At 41.6% G+C, this 12,680-nt stretch overlaps 4 non-coding genes across 4 annotated transcripts; 2 read left to right on the top strand and 2 right to left on the bottom strand.

Annotated features, from left to right (window-relative positions):
- The first annotated feature begins 822 nt into the window (after nucleotides 1-822).
- Nucleotides 823-895, top strand: trnat-ugu (transfer RNA threonine (anticodon UGU)). Its single transcript has one exon. It is a non-coding gene; the product is annotated as a tRNA-Thr (tRNA).
- An 865-nt stretch (nucleotides 896-1,760) lies between these two features.
- trnat-ugu (transfer RNA threonine (anticodon UGU)) lies at nucleotides 1,761-1,833 on the top strand. Its single transcript has one exon. It is a non-coding gene; the product is annotated as a tRNA-Thr (tRNA).
- Nucleotides 1,834-3,374: 1,541 nt separating this feature from the next.
- trnat-agu (transfer RNA threonine (anticodon AGU)) lies at nucleotides 3,375-3,447 on the bottom strand. The gene has a single exon. It is a non-coding gene; the product is annotated as a tRNA-Thr (tRNA).
- Nucleotides 3,448-3,855: 408 nt separating this feature from the next.
- Nucleotides 3,856-3,928, bottom strand: trnat-ugu (transfer RNA threonine (anticodon UGU)). Its single transcript has one exon. It is a non-coding gene; the product is annotated as a tRNA-Thr (tRNA).
- Nucleotides 3,929-12,680: the final 8,752 nt, after the last annotated feature.

Genomic DNA, 12,680 nt, shown 5'->3' with positions numbered 1-12,680 from the left:
TTGTGTAGTACTACTGTTTCTGGGTATGTGCGACTTAATACCTACTAATCAGATGACTGTTTCATGCAAGCCAGAACCTGGTTAATTTGCAGTTTTTAAGGTTATGTTACCTCAGCAGCCAGGCCTTGTAGCTCAGTGGTGAGAGTACTCTTTAGTAAACCAGGGGTCGTGAGTTCAATTCTCACCTGGGCCTTTCAGGTGTTGTTTGACTACAACAATGAAGTGCAGATGTTGGGTAGTACTACTGTGTTTTGGGGTATGTGTGACTTAATACCAACTCATCACTCCTCAATCATGCAAGCCAGAACCAGGTTAACTTACTGCTTTAAAAGTTACGTTTCTTCCCCGGCAAGCCGTTGTCGCACAGTGGTTAAAGCACTGGTTTTGTAAACCAGGGGGAGTAAGTTCAATTCTCACCTGGGCCTGTCAAGAACTGTTTGAATCCAACAATGAAGTTCAAATGTTGGGTAGTACTACTGTGTTTCAGGGTATCCGCGACTTAATACCTACTAATCAGATGACTGTTTTTCATGCAAGCCAGAACCCGGTTAATTTGCTGTTTTTAAGGTTATGTTACCTTCGCAGCCAGGCTTTGGAGTTCAGTGGTTAGAGCACTGGTCTAGTAAACCAGGAGTCGTGAGTTCAATTCTCACCTGGGCCTATCAAGGATTGTTTGAATACAACAATGAAGTGCAGATTTTGGGTCATCCTGATGTGTTTTAGGGTATCTGTGACTTAATACCTACTAATCAAATGACTGTTTCATGCAAGCCAGAACCCGGTTAATTTGCTGTTTTTAAGGTTATGTTACATCAACAGCCAGGCCTTGTAGCTCAGTGTTTAGAGCACTGGTCTTGTAAACCAGGGGTTGTGAGTTCAATTCTCACCTGGGCCTATTAGCAATTGTTTGAATCCAACAATGAAGTGCAGATGTTCGGTAGTACTACTGTGTTTTGGGCTATGTGTGACTTAATACCTACTAATCAGACTTCTCAATCATGCAAGCCAGAACCAGGTTAACTTATTGCTTTAAAAGTTACGTTTCTTTAACAGTTAACCTTTGTAGCTCAGTGGTTAGAGTACTGGTATAGTAAACCAGGAGTTGTGAGCTCAATTCTCATCTGGGCCTTTCAGATATTGTTTGAATACAACAATGAAGTGCAGATGTTGGGTCATACTACTGTCTTTTAGGGTATCTGCGACTTAATACCTACTAATCAGATGACTGTTTAATGCAAGCCAGAACCCGGTTAATTTGCTGTTTTTAAGGTTATGTTATCTTAGCAGCCAGGCCTTGTAGCTCAGTGTTTAGAGCACTGGTCTCGTCAACCAGGGGTCGGGAGTTCAATTCTCACCTGGGCCTTTCAGATGTTGTTTGACTATAACAATGAAGTGCAGATGTTGGGTAGTACTACTGTGCTTTGGGGTATGTGTGACTTAATACCAACTAATCAGACTCCTCAATAATGCAAGCCAGAACCGGGTTAACTTACTGCTTTAAAAGTTACATTTCTTAAACAGCAAGCTGTTGTAGGTCAGTGGTTAGAGCACTGGTTTTGTAAACCAGGGGTAGTGAGTTCAATTCTCACCTGGGTCTGTTAAGAACTGTTTGAATCCAACAATGAAGTTCAAATGTTGGGTCATACTACTGTCTTTTAGGGTATCTGCGACTTAATACCTACTCATCAGATGACTGTGTTTCATGCAAGCCAGAACCCGGTTAATTTGCTGTTTTTAAAGTTATGTTACCTCAACAGTCAGGTCTTGTAGCTCAGTGTTTAGAGCACTGGTCTTGTAAACCAGGAGTCGTGAGTTCAATTCTCACCTGGGCCTTTCAGGCGTTGTTTGACTACAACAATGAAGTGCAGATGTTGGGTCGTACTACTGTGTTTTGGGCTATGTGTGACTTAATACCTACTAATCAGACTCTTCAATCAAGCAAGCCAGAACCAAGTTAACTTACTGCTTTTAAAGTTACGTTTCTTCAACACCAAACCCTTGTAGCTCAGTGGTTTGAGTACTTGGGCCTCATTTATAAAACTGTGCGTGAAAACCTGTGCAGAAAACTACGTACGAACGAAACTCAAAACTTACGTACGCAGAAAAAAATTGAGATTTATAAAACCATGCGTATACACACATACGCATATCTGCACGCAAATTCCCTTTATAAATGCCGCACGATCCCAACCGGTGTGCGCAGCAGATTCCACGCTGTTCCCCGCCCCAAGTCCGCCTATTTCACCCCATATTTGGCAATGGAAAGCAACTCATCTGCGTATTAATAAGCAGCACGTGTTGGCGAACATCAAACCAAAACAATTTGGACAGTCAATGAAAGGCAAGAAAGAAATCTAAAGTCACCATAATGTACTAGAATTTCCGTGTGAACAGTAGGTCCTATAAAAAAAGAAAGATTTTAAAACAAGATGTACATTGAAACCCTCATTGAAAATGGTCTAAGGTCCTGACAGCAAAAGTCCACGCACTTGTCTGTGATGGCCTGCTTAGCGCGAAGAGGGGCGGTCTTTGGGACAAATGATAATATAGATGTTTGACGATCATCAGTTTTTCCACTAGTACATCTGTTTAAATGCCTGCTCGGCGTCGAGGTGCCAGGCTTTTTGCTCTCGTATGAAAGCAAAGCGCCACATTGACTACATTCAGCGAAGCCAACACAAGTTTCTGTATCATTTGTTGCTATCAATTTGAAGCTTTTTCCACACTTCACTCTTCCCGGCGGTGCGTGTTTGCCTTTTCAGTTCCCCTGTCTTAAGTTTATCCTTGATTTCTTGCTGCTCCATATCGGGGATACCTGCCGGTCAAAATAGATGTAGACTCGCGGAGGGAAGATTACGTTCACGAAACGTCTGCAAACTAAGCCGTGCGCAAAGCGTGCTCTTGCTCTGCGCCTCGCCGGCGTCGCCGCCTCCTGCTCAGTAGTAGTAGTTATATAGCAATTACCTTACAGCGCCGCCTTCTGTTTTATCCAAATTATTTATTTCCAAGTATTCCATCCTTAGTTTAGTATCCACACATTGTTTTAGTATACATTTTCATAAACATATATTTATTTTAAAAAAAAGTCAGCGACAGAGAAGCCCGGCCCGACCCGATCCGAACGTAATGATTGACATTTTAGGCCCGGCCCGACCCGAATTTCAGGCTGGGTCGGGCTCGGGCTAAAGATCTTACCTCTAGTTCTGGTCTGGTAAGAAGACCTTCAAAACAGCAAATTAACCTGGTTACGGCTTTCCAACAAGTTACATTAACAATTGCTGTCACATGAATAGGTATTTTCTCTCAGATACCCAAAATTACACATGTTCTAGCAAACTTCTGCACTTCATTGCTGTAGTCAAACAACACCTGAAAGGCCCAGGTGAGAATTAAACTCACGACCCCTGGTTTACTAGACCAGTGCTCTAATCACTGAGCTACAAGGCCTGGCTGTTGAGGTAACATAACCTTAAAAACAGAAAATTAACCGGGTTCTGGTTTGCATTATAAACAGTCATCTGATTCGTCGGTATTAAGTCGCGGATACCCTAAAACACACTCGTACTACCCAACATCTGCACTTCTTTGTTGGATTCAAACAATCCCTGAAAGGCACAGGAAAGAATTGCACTCACGACCCCTGGTTTACAAGACCAGTGCTCTAACCACTGAGCTGCAAGGCCGTGCGGCTCTCGTAGAAAGACCTTCAAAACAGAAAATTAACCTGGTTACGGCTTTCCAATTTGTTTCATTTCCGAGAGCTGTCACATGAATAGCTATTTACTGTCAGATTCCCAAAATCACACATGTCCTAGCAACCTTCTGCACTTGATTGGTAGTCAAACACTCCCTGATAGGCCCAGGTGAGAATTGAACTCACAACCCCTGGTTTACAAGACCAGTGCTCTAACCACTGAGCTACAAGGCCTTACTGGTGAGGCAACATGGGCTTCAAAACAGCAAATTAACCTGGTTATGGTTTAATGTGTCCAAAACAGAGTCATAATCATTAACTCCCAGAGATCCCAAATACAGGCCGAACAATACAATACTACCAAACATCTGAGGTTTGGTGAGTCAGTGATTCCACAAAAGACCAAGGTGAGAATCAAACTCACTACTCACCACAAAAGCAGCCAAATGCTGCAGCACCTGGCATTCCCAGGCAGTCTCCCATCCAAATACTAACAGACCTGACCCTGCTTAGTTTTCAAAAGCAGACAAGATCAGGCAATCTCAGGGTAGTATGGCCATAAAGAAAGGGGAATCTTAAAGTGGACTTTTATAGGCTACACTCGGCCCAACTCGGGATGGGGGAAGACAACTTGACATTTTCACTGTATTTTCAGTTCAGCCAGTCAGGCTAGGGTCCAGCTCTGCGGGCAAGCAGCTAATGTTATTGGAGCCTATGTATTCCTTTTCTCGACATTGTGATAATCATTATTTACTTGAATTATTTTCTGGCCTTCCCGGCTCCTCCTCCAGCCAGCCTGCTGATCACAGATTTAAGACAGCTGGTTAGGCTGGTGACGTGGGCTTCTCTTGTGTTGTGTTGAAGGAGTAAGAAGAGACATTTTGTCAACCACTAAAATGTTACTACAACAATAGTTCACGAAGTTTTGATTTGCTTTTTTGTTTTGAAGTCAACCACAGGGATGTTTTGTGAATAGAAATCCTTTGTTGATTATGAAAATATCCCCGCGAGTGCTGATTTTTTAGTCAAGTGAGTCGAAAACCTCCTCCCTGGAAGCTGCTCTTGCATTTTTGGACATTTTTTGGAACACAAGAGTAGCAACACCAAGTTGACAAACTCATCTGAAGATTCAAAGGAACACAAACAATCAGGGGCTCTAACCGATTATTTGTCGACAGAGGAAGAAAGCTGTGCCGGGGTGTCGTGAGTAAAATCAGCTGATTGACTTTATGAATGAATGTGCTGCTGCGCTCAACGTAATTGAAAGCTAGAGTGACAAAGTTGTGGATTGTGGATGTGGAACGTATCACAAATGGATACTTGAAGTGTGCACTGCTTACGAATGAACTGAGTGGCAAATATAAGGAATTTTGTGTGCCAATTTGAAACTATTTGATACTTGGAAGACCACAGCTGAGGCTGATGAAACACTCAAAACGTGTATTGCTTCACGCAGAGGCTGATTGGCAATATGCAGGAGACTGAATGAGATAAAGGCATTAATGACTGATGAGAAAAGTGTTGATAAACTGAAAGATACAGTTGAAGCATTTAAAGAAGCTGTTAATGAATTTAAAAATGCTCATGCATCAGAAGAGGATAAAGAAGATGATTACTCTGACTGGTATGAACCCAGAATAACAATTTTGAATTATTTCCTGAAAGATGTTGAAACAAAGGCGGCAAAGGTGGTCGAGTGGTTAGCACGTCCGCCTCCCAGTTCTAAGGACTCCGGTTCGAGTCCAGGCTCTGACCTTCCTGGGTGGAGTTTGCATGTTTTCCCCATGCCCGCGTGGGTCTTCTTCGGGTACTCCGGTCTCCTCCCACATTCCAAAGACATGCATGGCAGGTTAATTGGGCGCTCTGAATTGTCCCGAGGTGTGCTTGTGAGTGTGGATTGTTGTTTGTCTCTGTGTGCCCTGCGATTGGCTGGCAACCGATCCAGGGTGTCCCCTGCCTACTGCCCAGAGCCAGGTGAGATAGGCGCCAGCAGCCCCCGCGATCCTTGTGAGGAATAAGCGGTCAAGAAAATGGATGGATGGATGTTGAAACATGGAAAAGAGAATTTGCACAATCCAAAATTGGACCACAGGACAACCTATTAAATGTCACACAAATTGAAATCTTCCACTGGATCAGGATCTTCAAGATACTCCTCCTTAGCCTCTTTGGAGTTAAAAAAAAAAGGCCAAAGCCGAACAGGCTGCTACAATAGCGCGAGCTGCTGCATTGAAAGAAAAACGCAATTTGCAAATGGAGGAGACCAAATTTGAAATCAAAGATGGAACAAATAGAACAGGAAGCAGACTTTGAAGCATCAACTGCCAAAATAAAAACACTTTAACGCAATGAAATAATCCAAGAAGCTGATGATGGCATGATTTGCACCATGATCAAGAAACCGTTAACAAGGATTTTGTGCACTTTGGTGCGATACCCAAAGCATCACTTCACCAAACCCTTTTTAGACCTGAAGTCCCAAGTCCACAACATTATAATGAGGACCAACACATCAGAAGAGCACACTACACAAAATAAGAATGTACCAGGAAAACCGAATATGCATACTGAAAATCATAATCGAATCATAACTCACAACGAGACAACTCCGGCATCGCTGCCAATGTTGCTAATAATCGGGATGTGGTCATCCAAAGACAAGACAAGACAACATAGCTGAACTCATTGTCTCACAGCGAAACCTGTCGATGTTGCCAGCAAGAGGGCTTCCAGTGTTTGATGGCAACCCTTTGGCATAGCTGTGCTTTATCCAGGCATTCAAACATTTAATTGAAGCCACGACAAGAAATCAGAACAATCTTTATCTAGAGCGGTTCGCAGCTGTCTGCACATGGACATGAGTAGGGGATATGCTGAAGTAAAACGCCTCTTAAGAGAACATTTTGGGAATGAAATAAAAATTGCTGGAGCTTACCTGGAAAAGGTCTTTAACTGGATAGTGATAAAGCTCAGGATGGAAAAATGTTACATACATATGCAATGTACCTGAGAGGATTTTGTAATGTAATGCAAAATTTACAATATTTGGAAGAACTGGCGATTCCATCAAGTACTGATGGCGTCTAAATTGCAAACTCAGTGAGAAGTGGCGAAGTAAGGCCTACGAGATATAACAGAGAATTGGCAGAAGAGTCAGATTTTAGAAATTTTGTGAAGTTTGTTGGAAACTATGCTAAGATGCTCTTGTAGCCACTGTTTTCAAGACCGAACAATAACTAAAAGGACTACAAAAAACAGTAGCTTTGCTACTTCACTGTCATAGTAAGCAACCAGCACTGGAAAATAATCTCTTTCACGACAACCATTGCAGACCATAATCGGTATTACCAACCCTTCCTGTGGATTTTGCCGCGGGAAACATTCTCTGAATGACTATTCACAATTCAAAATGCAGTCTTGTGAAAATAATTTTAAGAAGCCATGGCTATTGCTTTGGTTGTCTCATAAAAGCCATCCAAGTAAAAACTGTCAAAGAAGATTAATGTTCCATTTTTGTCAAATGAAACATCCTACTGCGCTCCATATTCAAAGTACAAAAGACACTAAGCAGGACTGTCAATCTAAACCGGCTAAAGAGACAGAAGATGCCCCAGTAAGGAGTGCCCTTGTTTCAGCAAGTGATGCAACGGGGACCGGGAGAGACTGTGCACTTGCAATTGTTCCAGTTAGAGTAAAGGTGGCAAAAGGAAGCAAATATATTCAGACTTATGCCTTCTTTGATCCAGGCAACACAGCAATGTTTTGTACTGAAAACTTAATGATCAACTGAATTTGGAAGGACACACGATACTTTTGTGAACGATGGGACAGGAAAAACCTGCTGAGGTCAGAGGAATGGAGGTAGGAGACTTGGAGGGCTGCACATATTTCGACCTGACAAACGTTTTCACTCAAAGCAAAATCCCTGTCTCAAAGAAAAACAATCACAAAAGCTGATAGGTGACCTTATCTCAGCGGCATTGACTAAAAAGAAATTGATGCAGATATTGGACTGATATTCCTCGGGCAATGGAACCATGGAGCAGAATAAACAGTCAAGAAAATGGACTGCATGCAGTACAAACCTTCACACATAGGGGATGGGTCACAGAGTCATTCATTCGGACGTAGGTGTTTACAGAAGTGACAAGTGGTTTTCTTGCAAATGAACTTTTGAGTAGAATGAATGCAAAGTGAACTACACATTTTTTTCCATTTGTCTTTTAGATTTGAGAATGAACTGCCACTTTTAAGTGACAGAAAATATTTCTGAGCAGTTTTGCAGTTGTCACAATGCCACTGTTCTGTCTGAAGAACATTAGATTTAGTTTGAAGAAGTGTGCCCCCCAAAAAAGTCACCCGTGTCATCCACATCAACCAAACTTAACCGACACATGATAAAGAAAACATTGCCAAACCCTATCAAATGCTTTATTGAAACATGAATCTCACCAGAGACGTGCTTCAACAAACACTTTAATAAGAGTGTTTCAGTGCCCTGAAACACTATATGCCTTTACCTATTTCACTTTTTAGCCTACCTGTCAATACTTTTGCCAATATTTTATAATCCGTGTGAGGAGACTTATTGCCCTGTAATTGGCTAGGCACCGCTTATCACCCTTGTTAAAAATTATAGTCACAGTACTCAGAGAAAAAGAGGCTGAAACCCGACCTTCTCTCTCAATATCATGAAAAAAAGAGAATCGGGGCTAACATGTGAGCGAAAAACATGATAAAACTCAGCACTGAATCCGTCCTTTTCCGGATTCTTACAAGTATTAAAACCCTTAATGGACTCTATGCACAAATAGCCGTGACGTATTTCCGGGAAAATTTATGAGCGCACCGCCCTTTCCGGTAATGGCGATTGCCATTTGTTTTCTTTCAGAGAACCTCACCAGTTGTCAGAATTTTGGAGTATATTTTCGTCATTTTTTCCTTATGAGTGTGGTTGCGTGCATTTGTCAAGGCTTCGAAGAAGAGGCGAGACGACAGTACATCGCGCAATCACTGCTGTGTGCGCAGATAGACAGGTTTAACTCTGCCTTGTTTTCTCCCCTCTTATGCTAATGCTAACCACCGGAGACACTTTGTGTTAACTTGTTAACAACGGCAGGGATAACTACTCGATTGCACAAGGGCGCCGTTTGTTAACAGTAGAACCAGAGCTGTATTTTGGAAGTTAAACCTTGTTCATGTACCTGTATGTATATTCCTATGCTGCCATTTTATTGTATTAAAAACGTGAAAGATTTATGAGTCATTATTCTTTACCTCTGACAACGCTGTCGGATTTCCATAGTAAGCACGTTACAGGATGTCACCTTGGGCTGACATGAAAAAAAAAAAACAGCAAGGAAAGGCATTACATCTGATTCAAAATATCGACGACGTCGGTGAAGAGACGTGGAGAAGAGGAGGCTACAGACCAGAGAGTGTTGGTTGGTTTATTGAACATATTAACACATTACAAAATATAAGTTGAAGTTAAAATAAAAATTTGAAGAAAGAAAATAATTCATTGTCATAAATTACATGTTCAAAAGGAGTAGGAAGAAGAGCAATAATTGATCTAGTCCTACTCCCTCTTCTATAATGTTAATGTACTAATAAACTATTCGTATCTAATAACGTATCATTAAAATAAAAGAAATAAATAAATAGAAATGGAACAATAAAAATCTTAGATGTCATGAACAGTTAGCTGGCCGGTTCCATCTGAAGATTCAACACGTCACCTATACACCGTCTGACTGGAGAGGTGGGCGTGTGATATTTTGTGGACCCGTAGGAGCTACAATACGTAATTTACATTTAAAAAAAAAAAAAAAAAAAAAAAAAAAAAAAATCTTTCCTTGCTACTCAAACGGCTTGTAATTCCGTGTAGTAATCATTTTAAGCAATGCCGTCATTGCCAGAGCTTAAGCCGTCAAAATTACGATTCTGGGAGACCTAATTAGTAGTTTTAAAATCCTGATAGACATAGTGTTATAGCAAGGAGCGGCCCCTGTTCTTTTTGAGTGGGCTAAGGATTTAGGATTGGAGTTTTCCATCACTTTAACAGTGCCTTCCACTGAAGTCTCCCTGCACCGGAAGAGCGGGTGCACTCATCCAGCGAATGCGGAAATGAATTGTGCATATAGCCCATTGCTGCAAAAACCTCTGCCAAGGAAAAGGGCTCGTCACAGCTATCAGTGTCACCATTGCTAAGAGTTAATTCAAGCGCATCTCGTGCCTGACTACAGCTTTACCCCATTTATCCCTTCGCTAACAAATAAGCCAGAATAAAAACTACCTTCAATATCCAAAATATTATCAAAATCACTATGTGACCTACCTGACTCATCCAACAGGCTATCCAAATATAACTTGCCTTGCAGGCAACGAAAAGCTTGTGGGACAAGGATTGCGGACGCTCCATATTTTCTAAAGCTATGGCCCATGGACCAATGGCCAAATAAATCGTGCAGTTAGATTTGATGACAGGCTCCTCAGGCCACACCGTCACCAGCTAAATAAACTGTCCCCTTTCAATGACATTTGGAATATGTGGCTTGACCTCCTTCCCAAAATGTACAATCTAGGGAGGGATATCTGCATAGATGAGCAGCTCGTCTCGTTTTCGGGCCGATGCTCAATTAGACAGTACATGCCGTCAAAACCGGCAAAATATGGACACTTTGTGATGTCTCGACTGCTTACGCCTGGAGGATGCAGTTATACACTGGAAAGCCTGCTGGAGGCCAACGCGGAAAAAAAAAAAAACAGGCATGAGGGTGGTTTTGGACCTGTGTTCCCAATTGGAAGGCCACGCAGTGACTGCTGATATTTTTTTTTACATCTTTTACATCTACACAAAAAAATAAAAATAAATGGCATTGACAGGAACAATTCAAACAAACAAGGCTGAGCTTCCTCCACGGCTCCTGAACATGAATGGCAGAGGTCCTTTCCTGCCTTTTTGCTTTTACAAAAGATCACACTTTGGTCTCCTACATTCCAAAGAAGGGGAAAAACGTCCTCATCTTGAGCATGCGGCACCAAGAACCGGAGGTGATGGAGATGGGAAAGAAAAAGCCCATGGTCATTCAAGAATACAACACGTGCAAAGGTGCTGTGGATCGTCTGGACCAGGTGACACGACGAGAGAAGGTAGGACTCAGACGCAGAGTGACAGTTGGCCAACAAGGCTGCAGCTTTAATGGCTCGGAACAAAAAACACCTCTCAAAGAGGGGAAAAAAGGCTGAACAAAAAGAGCTCCAAACTGGAGATACAAAAAGGGCACTCAAAAACAGGGACAACAAAAGGCGCTCCACTAGGGAGGAAAACAAGGGGCAAACTAAGGCCACAAGACAAGGACTGTGGTACGAGGACTGTGAGAACGCTTCCATGCACTGAGTTGTGACACTTCGGCACTGAGGGGAGAATGCAGGTGGCTTTTATGTCCGGGTTGTTTGGAAACAGGTGTTGGTAATCATGGGCGTGGACCCGTAATCAGTGAGCTGCAGGAAGGGTAAGTGACCTGGGGTGAGAGGAGAGTTAGTACTTTCAAAATAAAACAGGAACCTGACTGTGACAACAAAAGCATGAACCGCCACTCTGGTGGCGGCGTGACACCATGTAAGCACGTTTTGCATATCAAGGTTTGTCTTTGTAAAAGCTGTCCATAAAAGCTGTTTTGCCATCTGATGATTTTGTGTGTGTTTTGCAGGCCTGTGCCATGTACTCCTGCCGCCGGCGGGCACGGAGGTGGCCCATGTGTATTTTCTATCACATGCTGGACATTTCTTGTTTCAATGCATTTGTGCTTTTCACCATGATCTACCCGGAATGGAACGAGAAGAAAAACTACAAGCGGCGGCTCTTCCTTGAGGAGGTAGGCAAGGCTCTTATTGGGCTTGAAGTCTTGAGACTGGAACCACTGCCTTATGCCGAAGGTTTGGTGGAGCAGACAGATCGGCAAGCTGGACCCTCAGCCAAGCGTAAACAATGTGGCCTTTGCACAAAGCCACTTCGGGCTTCAAACGTTTACGCAAAATGTGGAACTTACATTTGCAAAAAACACATCAAGATCTATTGCCTGAATTGTTAAATGAAAAAAAAAAAAAAGGTAGCTCTGGTGTTCAGTTAGTTTAATTAGTTGGAGTTTAGTTCTACTGTGTTTGTGTTCATGAATTCTATTTGCTCATTCATATTTGTTCTAAAGTGTTACTCATAAATTCTGTTATCAAAATCAGTTTTATGACTTTTTGACCCTCTTGTTCCAAAAAAAAAAATTGCTTGTTGTGACTTTTTGACTTAAGTCAATGATCTAATTATGTCACATGAACTATTTTACTTTGATTGAGATATATATATATATATATATATAGCATAGTTAGTTAACATAATACTTACATTATTGTCCATAGGGGGCATAAAAAAAAAAATAATTATAGATAGGTATGATGCCACTGAACATTTTGAGTGGTTGTAATTGAAAGAATATTCATAAATGACTTCGTTATGACACTTCAACAGAATAGGCATATTTTGGACAAAATCACAAGAATTTAGTTCTGTTGAGAAAACTGCCATTGTGTAAAAACTGGGCATGCAAAATAAATTCTGTTTTCATGACTTATCTTATTCAAGCCTCTGTCATATGAAATATTCAAATTACTTTTATTTTCTACATATGTACAGCCCCCCCCCCCCCCCTTTTATGATAAAAAAAAAACATCTCAGAAATAATAATAAAATAATAAATCATTCCAAAACAGACGCCAAAAAAACAGAGGCACAAAAAAAAAAAAAAAAAAAAGGAAACATCATAATCTCCAAACGGGTAATGTCAGTGAATTAAAAAAAAAAAAGCAAAGGAAGCCACCAGAGGATGGGAAGTCCTCAAAGGTTCAGCAGAGGGAGGCCAAACACATCAAAAGAAAAAAGATCATTATTTTGGACTAAAGTCTCCATGAACTCATGCTCTCTGACAGCATG

Source organism: Festucalex cinctus, chromosome 1, assembly GCF_051991245.1.
Source record: "Festucalex cinctus isolate MCC-2025b chromosome 1, RoL_Fcin_1.0, whole genome shotgun sequence".
Lineage (NCBI taxonomy): Eukaryota > Metazoa > Chordata > Actinopteri > Syngnathiformes > Syngnathidae > Festucalex > Festucalex cinctus.
Note: the sequence above shows the minus strand (reverse complement) of the source record. Positions and strands in the feature narration are given on the sequence as shown.